We start from the raw sequence: 9,515 nt of genomic DNA, 5'->3' as shown, positions 1-9,515 counted from the left end.
CCTCGACCCCGCGATCTTTGCGCCTTCCCCCTGCCCCCACCCCGGGCACCCAGCGGTCGGTGCGCCTCCCTCCGCTCCTCCCCGCAGCCTGCGCGCCCTGGGCTCCCCACCCAGGGGCCGTTCTTCCCGGGCCGCCTCGACCCTGCGCGGTCCCAGAAGGGAGAACAGACCGGGGACAGTGGAGGGACCCCTGCTGGGGGGCCGGTCCGGGAAAGAGCCGGTCCTTGGGGCGCCCACCGAGTGGGTCGGGGCGGAGACGCAGTGGGCGGGCGGCGGACGGGAAGGGCAAGCTCGCCCCCCACCCCTTCGCTGCCCCGCGCGGAGGGAAACCGGAGACCCCTCGCGGGTTCCCGGGCCGCGGGCCTAGGGGTGCTCATGGTCCCCGCCCGCCACGGGTTCAAACCCAGCGTGTAGAGGGCTGTGGGACACGGGAGTGGAGTTTTTCGGGGCGACTCTGACCCCCGCCCCCCGACTCAGGCTCCGGCACGGGTTCTTACGTCTCCGCCCTACTGTATCTCCGTCTCGAAATACAGGTGCCCTTCGGTTCTCAGCACTTGGAACAGTTTATGATGGAGTTTGATTAAAGTGAACACATGGCTGGACCTGAAAACGAACACACACACACACACACACACACACACACACACACGAAGGGGCAGGGGTCTGGGCTCTCCGCCTGGTTCCCTCACTTTCCCCATCGCTGGGTCGGGGTCTCCCTTGCTGTTGGGAGGGGGTGTGGACGCAGACCTCCTGCTTGTGAATAAGTGCGAAGCTGGAGGAGGGAGGAAACTTCAATCTTATGGAGCTCGAGTGTCTTCTCTCTCCCCTGGGGCCACGGAAAGTCGGGGGTTCCCTGTGGAATGAGCTAAGCCCTCCCCCGGCCCAGGAGACAGTTCTGCTGTGCAAAGCTTGGTTTCCTGTTCCTTTTACAAGGTGCAGCCCGACCTTTCTGAACCCCCGCCCTCCCCTTGCCCAGTGTTTGCCCACAGCCCCTCCAGGAGGTAAACAGTCTTTACTCCTTAGCTGCTGGCATCAGGGTTCTGGGTCCCCCACCCTACCTTCTCAGTGGTCCTCAACCCCCAGGGCCTGTCACCCCAGCAGCCTGGGCCCCTGCTGCCAGCCTCCCAGGGGCACGGCTCCACCTGACACCCAGGATTCTCCAGGCCACTCCTGTGGGCAGCCCAGCTGGCCAGGCGGGGCTCACAGGTATTTCTGTGCCACAAATGCCTCCTGTGTGCCATGCATGTGTGTGTGTGTGTGTGTGTGTATGTGTGTGTGTGTGTGGTTTGAAAGAAGTGGAGAACTTAAAATGTTTTCTTCTGGAGTTTTTCAAACGTTCCCAATTTCAGGGGTCAGTTTCTTTAACCTTAAGATCCCTGCCCTGTCCCCCTCACCCTCCCCTGCGATGCTGCTTCTCTGCCTTCCTGTAGGTTCCCATACCTCTCTTTACACACAGGGCACCTGGGGAAGCAGGTTAGGGGGCACAGCCCTGCCCATGCCCCGAGTCAGGACCCGAGACAACCCAGCAAGCACCCTTGCTTAGCCTGCATGTTGCCATCGCTCAATTTAATTATTGACTCCAAAGAAATGTTCCCTTTATCTGTGTGCTGGTGCTGAGTCTGGTGCAGGGAGTGGAGGGAGGGCCTGTGGTTCCTGGAAGAGCCTGGTCACTCAGTCCCTGCGGAATCAAGCCCCTGAGTAAAGAGAAGTGCCCACGTCGGCAGCTTCAGTGCTTTGTTGAAATGGCCACCTCACCAAAGCTAGTCCTTGGGTGGAATCTGAGTCCAAGGTGTTCACTGGAGCCAGAGAATAGGTGTCGGCATGGCCTCAGGGACACCTGGATTTGATGGGGGGGAGGCTGATTTACTGGAGTTTCTGATGGGCTCTCCCTGCTGACCAGTGGCACAGCCTGCCCCCTGCACCATGAGGGGGGAGGGGGAGGTGACAAGGACTCAGTGCTAGACGCTTTTGTACAGAATCTGCACGCCACCCCTCCAAGTTTAGGTGTCACTGCCGCTGAGGCAGGTGGGAGTGAAAGGGTCCCCTGTCCCTACCACGGACGGGGCCCAAGCAAGGGCACAGGCAGGCTAAAGACACAGCAGCTACAAATAAGGCTTGCAGAAACCATCCCTGCGTCCCACGCGGGAAGCATCTCCTGTGCACACCAACCCTCGGTCCATCTCTTCTCCCCCCCCCCCAACTATGGCCATCCCTGGGCCACATTCCGTGTCACAGTCACTAGTGGGAGGAGGGGGCCCTGAAGCAAGCTCAGGGATGTCTGGGCAGGGAGTCCTGAGGTCCCAGTGGCCCCAAGTGGGAGGGGCACCACCCAGGGCCCCGTCTGGACAGAGTTCTGGGTCCTCACCTCCTGTCTGCTCGCTTTCCACCTCCCACAGCCCCTTGCCCTGCCATTTCCTCCGTGGTCACCACGCGCGGTAAGGACCTGGGGCCACTGCCCAGGTCTGGATATAGGTGGGAAAAAGCCCCCCAACCCCAGGGACAGGTCTCACTGCTCCCTGCCCGTGTCTGAAAGTCATGGTGACAGGGAGGTAGGTTCCATCCTGTCCTCTCCAAATCCTGAGGAGCCCCTGGAGAAAGACCCCAAGGGACCAGGTCAAGCTCTGGGACCAGGCTGGTGATAGCCACCTGTGGCCTTATTTGCAGCTAAAACCCTAGGTTTTGACAAGTGTGATGACATGGGACCATTGTGCTTCTATGTGATGTGACTCTTGGTGGACAAAGGACGGGGCTTGGGATGGGAGTGGCTGTCCACCCGTGCTCTGTCAGGCAGGGGCAGGTGCTGGGACCGGGAGTGGAGGCTGGGTGGTGCCGTGGAGCAGGGGCAGGGGGGTGTCTGGATTCCTGGGACGAGCGGGAAGGGGCCACTGAGTGCCGAGTGCCGAGTGGCGAGGCTCTGAGCTGAGTCTTGGGCTTTTCCGCCATCTGCACCTTCAACAAAGCCATTTTGAAGCTGTCAAAGCACCCTCCCTGGAAGTTCTGCAAAGGGGAGCTCAGGTCCTGCTCATCTAGCTAGTGGGCCCTGGGCCCGTGTCCGTGGAGCCTGAATGTGGCTGGTGGGTCCACCTGAGGGTCCTGGTTATGAGTGGAACCTGCAGACCTATTATATACTGGCCCCCGTTGTGCTGTCTAGGAAAGTAAATTTTCTTGGGTTCCAATTCTTTGGAAAAGTCGTATTTCATATATAGTATTTAAAAAAAAATTGACCAACCAGACACCAGGCTCACAGGCCAAGTGGATGTGAAAGTAACACTTATTGTTCAGGATTTTAAAAAGATGAAGGGAGGGGAAAGAACCGCGAGGGAGAGAGCGGCCCTGATGGGATCCAAGTGCTGCGGTTGTTTTCATCTCCAACAGGCCTTTGGAGAACAGGTGTGGAGCGTGGATCATGTCTCACCGATGTTATTTTAAGTGTGATAATGAGATGTCGGGGGTACAGGCAGCCTGCTTTCATGTGCTTCATAGGAAGGGTGGGCGTGTGTGCTCAGAGGGGAAGAAATGTGGCTGAGTGTTCACAAAGCCCAGCCCAGACAAGGTGTGGGTGTGCATTTTGCTTCGGGATTGTTCTTTCAACTCTCCCGTCGGTTTGGAAACTGCAAATGAAATTGTGGTGGTGGAGGATGAACTGAAGGATTTAGCTGGCCAGTGGGGAGCACAGCCAGCTGGCAACAGTCCCAGGGTTCTCTAGGTGATGGCGTGGTGATGGGCTTTGCTTCCTGACTGGGGACAGAGAGGGTCAGAGGAGTGTGAAGTGGCCGGAGGCCAGGATGGCAGCTCCCAGGGACAAGGAGGATGTCCCCGAAGGGCTTCCAAAGGCTGGAGGTCTTCAAAACCAGGGCAGGTTCCCTTGGTCCACAGGAGCCAAGTGTGTGTGGGGATGGCATGTGAATCCCTATTCCTTCCATGATGGTTACCAGGCAGCTGGGGACACAGCTCCTTCGGGTCCAACCCAACCCACCAGCGTGTGTCTGTCCTGTGTGTCTGTCCTGTGCCGGCACCCGTGCTGGCTGGGATGCAGTCAACAGCCAGGCTGCCCAACAAGTAGGATAACTGGACATCAAAGGAGGCCGGGCTCTCGCTCGCAGCTCTGCCCGCCCCACCTGCCTCTGTGTTGGGTTCATCCGGACGGTGGTGAACAGGTGACAGGCACCCCCCCACACACACACACCCCACCTCGGCCGATCTTGTGCAGGGTTGGGAACAAAAGTACAACTCTGTTTTCGTTGCCTTTTCTAGACAAGAGTCCAGACAGGGTGGGATGTGTGATGGTAAACCCATGGAGGGCCAGAGGAAGGCCACACAGAGGGTGACTGCAGCCTGTTTTGTTCTACGCACACGCGGGAAGTGAATTGAAACTCTGAGGAGATGCTCAACCCTGCCTCCTGGAAGCTCTAGATTCAGACAAGTCAGTCTCCTCATTTGCAGGTGAGTGAGTAGGACCAGACGGTCTATAAGTTCCCTGGCAGCTCTCACATCCTACGACTGATCAACACCCATCCTAAGTTACATCAGACAAAACCCAGCTCACCTAAAATGCAATGATAGTGCTGAGTCATCTGTCTTTAAGGAAGTAGTGAGCATGTATCCAGGAAGTGCACAATGAGGAAGAAATTCATGTATAAAGCTGTCTAGAAAATCAGATTTATAACAGATGTGATCGGATGGTAACAGAATTGTTACCACGTTCTGTAGCAAAGAGGAGCAATGTCTCACCCGTAACGAACCCAATGGCTTTCACCAGCCAAGCCTCACCCTCTGCATTCCTTATTTTCTGAAACGTGAAGTCAGCTCCATCCTGACCACCTTCTCTGATCCCCAGCCCAGTGTAACCGTCTTCAGCTTCTTGTAAAAGGATGGGCTCTGAACGGGGTGACAGAACCATGGGATCTGGTCCCCTGTGACCGCCTGACAAGCTGTATGATCACGGAGCCCGTTTCTCCCTCTGCGGAACGTGGGGGTCAAGGGCTCTGCAGCCAGGTGTCCAGAGCTTCTCTCCACCCCGGCCCCTTATCTCAGACACACAGGCAGGGTGTGCGGGGCTGGGGCGGAGGCAGCAGCCATCAGCGAGGAGGGTGGAGGGGACACAGTGCTGGATGGGGTGGGGGTCCGGGGGCCGCCAACTGAGACCAGCTCTGGAGGGTTCCCATCAGGGGCTGGGGAAGGGGAGGTGAGGAGACATGCCTTCACCAGGGTTTTTTAAACCAGCTGAGGTCCAGCGGCTTTCAGGACTGGCCTTGGGCAGGTAATATTTTTAAAAATAGTCTTTATATTATTTTTCCATTAAAAACTAAAGATGGGGCTTCCCTGGTGACACAGCGGTTAAGAATCCGCCTGACAATGCAGGGGACACGGGTTCGAGCCCTGGTCCTGGAAGATCCCACATGCGGCGGAGCAACTAAGCCCATGCGCCACAACTACTGAGCCTGCGTGCCACAACTACTGAAGCCTGCGTGCCTAGACCCCGCACATCACAACAGAGTAACCCCCGCTCGCCGCAACTAGAGAAAGCCCGCGTGCAGCAACAAAGACCCAACACAGCCAAATAAATAAATAAATAAATAAAACAACTAAAGAATGAGTTTTGCAAGATATGAAGTCCTGGAGATCCGTACCCAACAATGTGGATGAAGTGAACACCACTGAACTGAACACTTAAAAACGGCCACAATGGTGCATTTCAGGTGATGTGCTTTTTACCACAATTTTTAAAAAGGAGAGTAATAGACAAGCTTCAGAAAAGTTGGAAAAGACTGAAAACTAACAAAAGACAACATCCAACCCCCAAACACCATTAATTAATTAATAACATTTGGACACACTTCCTGCTGTCTTTTCTTAGCCCTGATGTCCCTCCTTCTAAGAGGAAGGCCTCTGTGGGGACTGCAGGCCGGAGCCCATCCAGGTAGAGGTGGCCCGGGAGCCGCAGGATGGCACCCAGCTGAGGGGGTTGGGGGGGGAATGGGTGGTGCTCTCCTACTGGCTCTGCCCAGCATGCCTCCCCCTGCCATTTCATCCACACCCCCCGCAGGAGAGCTGCAGTGTTCTCTGTCCCCTTCTCTGTAACTTCTGCTGTGTCCTCTCCTTGGGGACATTGGAGCACATAACTCACCGCTAAGAAAGGTCAGTGCCGCGGGGAGTCTGAGGTCAGGCAGGTGGGCTTCATTTCGGCTCTGCCGCAGGGAGACGTGGGCTGTAATTGCAGCCCCGCAGGGTGGCTGGGCATAGTGTCGGGGGATATGGAAAGTCTTCTTTCTCTCTTGGCGCCCCGTAAAGAGCAGGCGCTCGGCATGTGTGGTTGGTACCTCATAAACGCACATCTCCATCCCGGGTTGTAGAAGGCAACCTTGCTTGCTTGCTTGAGACCACGGGGCTCTAAAAAATTAAGGGTACATTAAGCAAAATAGAAATTGATCTAAGTGATTATGTGATTTGGAAGGTAGTTGTTTTTGTGTGTGTGTGTGTGTGTGTGTATGATGGAGAAATGTATACTCAGCCACCTTTTATTTAAAATCACATATTGACTTAGTTGATAGGACAAACAGTAAGTTCCACCTTTTAGTTGGGAGAGAAGAGGGCAGGAGGAGAAAAGGAGAGAGGGGCACAGAGAGGGGCAAACAGAGCACCATGCTGAAGGGGGTGAGAAGTATGGGGAAAATTGGCCGTGCGTTTCCCCGGGAACCGTCCCCGGGAACTTGCCTGGCCCTCAGACCCGCTCACTGGCAGCAAGGCTGTTAAGGTCAGCGGCTGGGTCCCACCTGCTCCCGTCATAGGATACTGTTTAAGTCTTCAATAATGATTCATTGATTTATTCCCTGTTTTCTTCAACAGTCCTTACTGCGTCCTCGACATTGTTAGGTCCTGACTATAATCCTCGCGAGGTTTAGCAACGTCTGCAACAGACGAAAAATAACATTTATAATAATGTGATGTGCTGGAACAAATAGTGATCGCCATCATGCTTACTATTTTCATGTTAATATTAAGGAAGCAGGCTGCCCCTGAGTGTGTGAGAGTGCAGGCTTGTGGAAACGGCTGAAGGAGCATTCGACAGGACCTGTTTGCATGGGCAGAGCTGACCCCCAGGAAAGCATGGGCAGGGCTGGCTGGCTGGCCGAACCAACAAGTCCTAGCAAGACATGGGATCTGCCATCCAGGCTGGGAGCCTTGGGTACTGACTTCTAGGCTGGAGGGCAGAGAAGGCACTGATGCAACCGGCCTTAGGGCAAAAGCCCTGGACCTGCAGCTTGGAGCTGAGCTGTGCACCAGAGAGGTGGGGTTTCCTGGGACACCCAAGCCCCAGAGGATGCCCCGCCTGCACATCCAGAGGTTGATTGGTAGTTTCCAGTGCCTTGTGGGTGATGAATCCCGTGAGCATTGATATACATGTCAGGGTACATTTTTTGTGATATGTTATAGGCCAGAACTTGTGTCCACTGATTAGTTATCCTTGTCTTTGCTTTGCAATATCATTCGTGGAAAAGATTTAATTTTGCATGTCCCTGCTCTAAACTCTGACCTTTGGTTCCAGTCACAGAACTTTGTTTCCCTGTGGTTTGGACGCTGCTGTGGGTCACCGGCCCCAGCCTTCCTAGGAGCCGGAGCCTCTCCCTGGGCAGCCTCCACTTCTTGTTTCCTGCTCTCCTTGGCCACCGCCTCTCCCTGCCGTATCTCCTGCTTGGACCTTGGACTCCTGACAACAATCTCTGTCCACCTTGGGGACTCCCCCTCTCCTTCCTGTAAGAGACCCTCAAGTCACCTCCTCACCTCCCCCCGGCGCTTACACTTTACCTGCCCCTCCCCTGCACATCTCTGGATCTTTTGGACCTGATCATCTTTTTTTCCAGCCCTTCTTTTCACCCACTGGCCTGTTGTGTAAGGAGAAGCTTCCAGGAAAGATATTTAAAGCTATGTTGTACTTTCACAACTAAAAGCACAAATGGGAATGTTTGTCTTTTTGCTACATAAACCTGTAGATTGGATTAAATAAGTTAATCTGCATCATTGCCACCTACAGGTGCAATGCTCTGATGGGCCCTTTTTCTGGTCCCAGATTCCAGTTGGATGTGAAGCACCGAGTAGGTATGTCAGGGCTGAGTTCTCGTCTGCTCCCTGCCCCATGTCTGCACCAACCGCACACCATGCGCCCACCGACCTGCCAGGTGCCCAGGTGCCCAGGCATTCCACGTTTAGAAGTCTTGCCTCCTGGGCTGGGTTATAAATTCCTCAGGTTGGAGACTAGACTTCCTGCGTGTTGCCTGTAATACTCAGCACATGACTTAACATGCAACTGCACTGAGTAAGTGATTGTGAAGGAAGAAAACAGGCACAGAATTCACAGCCTCGAAGGACTTTCCTTTTCTGAAAGGGGGGCCCAGAATATTACAAGGGGAAATGAAGAAGAATTGTATGATGCCTCCCTAAACAAAGAGGTTTCCACCAGGGTTTTGTTCGAGTTAAATATAAATTCAGGTGATGCTTTTAAAAGAGTCAGAATCATTCACAGCTGATTATGATCCTCCAGGTATTTGTCCGAACTGCTTTCCCACCTCTCCTGCTGGTGTGTGTCTGGTCCTGACTGCTCCCTGCAGGGGTGGTGGGCGTGGAGGGCAGGTGGGGAGTGGTCCGGCGTGTCTTCCCTCTTCGGAGGCTCTGGGCTGGGCGGCTTTCTCTGCTGTCAGCCTTGCTGGGAGGGTACCTGAGATAAGGTACGTAGTACCGACGCGAAGCCGTGTGAATTCTTCTTCCTTCTTCCCCACAAGAGAGCCATGGCTTTTTGGAGAGTCAGACGCAGCTCAAGCCGAGCCCGCCCTCCAGCTGTCTCAGCTGTTGCCAGGAATGCAGTGGGTGGCAGCAGCGCCCGCGCCCACAGGCCCCTCTGGCCCCAGATTCAGAAAACATCCCTCCCCACTCACGCCCATGGCTCAGCTCACCCCGATTTTATAGCCCTTCCCTCCTAAATCTATGTGTGACCAATTCCCAGATACCTGCCATGTGGCTCACTCATCCTTTCCAGGGAGAAACAGAGGGTCCCAGCGCCAGGAGGGAGCCTGGTCCTTCCGTGATGTGTTCACCCACCGTCCTCTCCAGGCAGGTACCCACTGCACCTTCGCAGGTGAGGAAACCAAGTAAACCGTAGAGCCACACATTTCGACCCCAGCTTCTTTTATTTTTTAAATTCATTTGATTGGGGTAAGAACACTGAACATGAGGCCGACCCTCCCCCAGTTCTCAGGTGTGAGCTGTATGACTGTTGACTCAGGTACAACCAGCAGCCACCAGACGTCCTCACCTGACTTCACTGAACCCGTAACCCACCGCCTAGACCCTGGCTTCCTGAGCAGGAGACAGGCCGGGGCTCTGTAGCTCTGCCTATATGACCTGTTTCAGCTGCAGTGGGATTGACTAGAAACTGGTGAACAGGAGAACCGTTGTGTCGGATGCTCATTCCAGGGAGAGCTGGGGGGTCGCAAGACTTTTCTGTTGGGTGAGACTTTCTC

This window comes from Lipotes vexillifer, unplaced genomic scaffold (assembly GCF_000442215.2).
Source record: "Lipotes vexillifer unplaced genomic scaffold, Lipotes_vexillifer_v1.1 scaffold848, whole genome shotgun sequence".
NCBI classification, from domain to species: domain Eukaryota; kingdom Metazoa; phylum Chordata; class Mammalia; order Artiodactyla; family Lipotidae; genus Lipotes; species Lipotes vexillifer.
Note: the sequence above shows the minus strand (reverse complement) of the source record.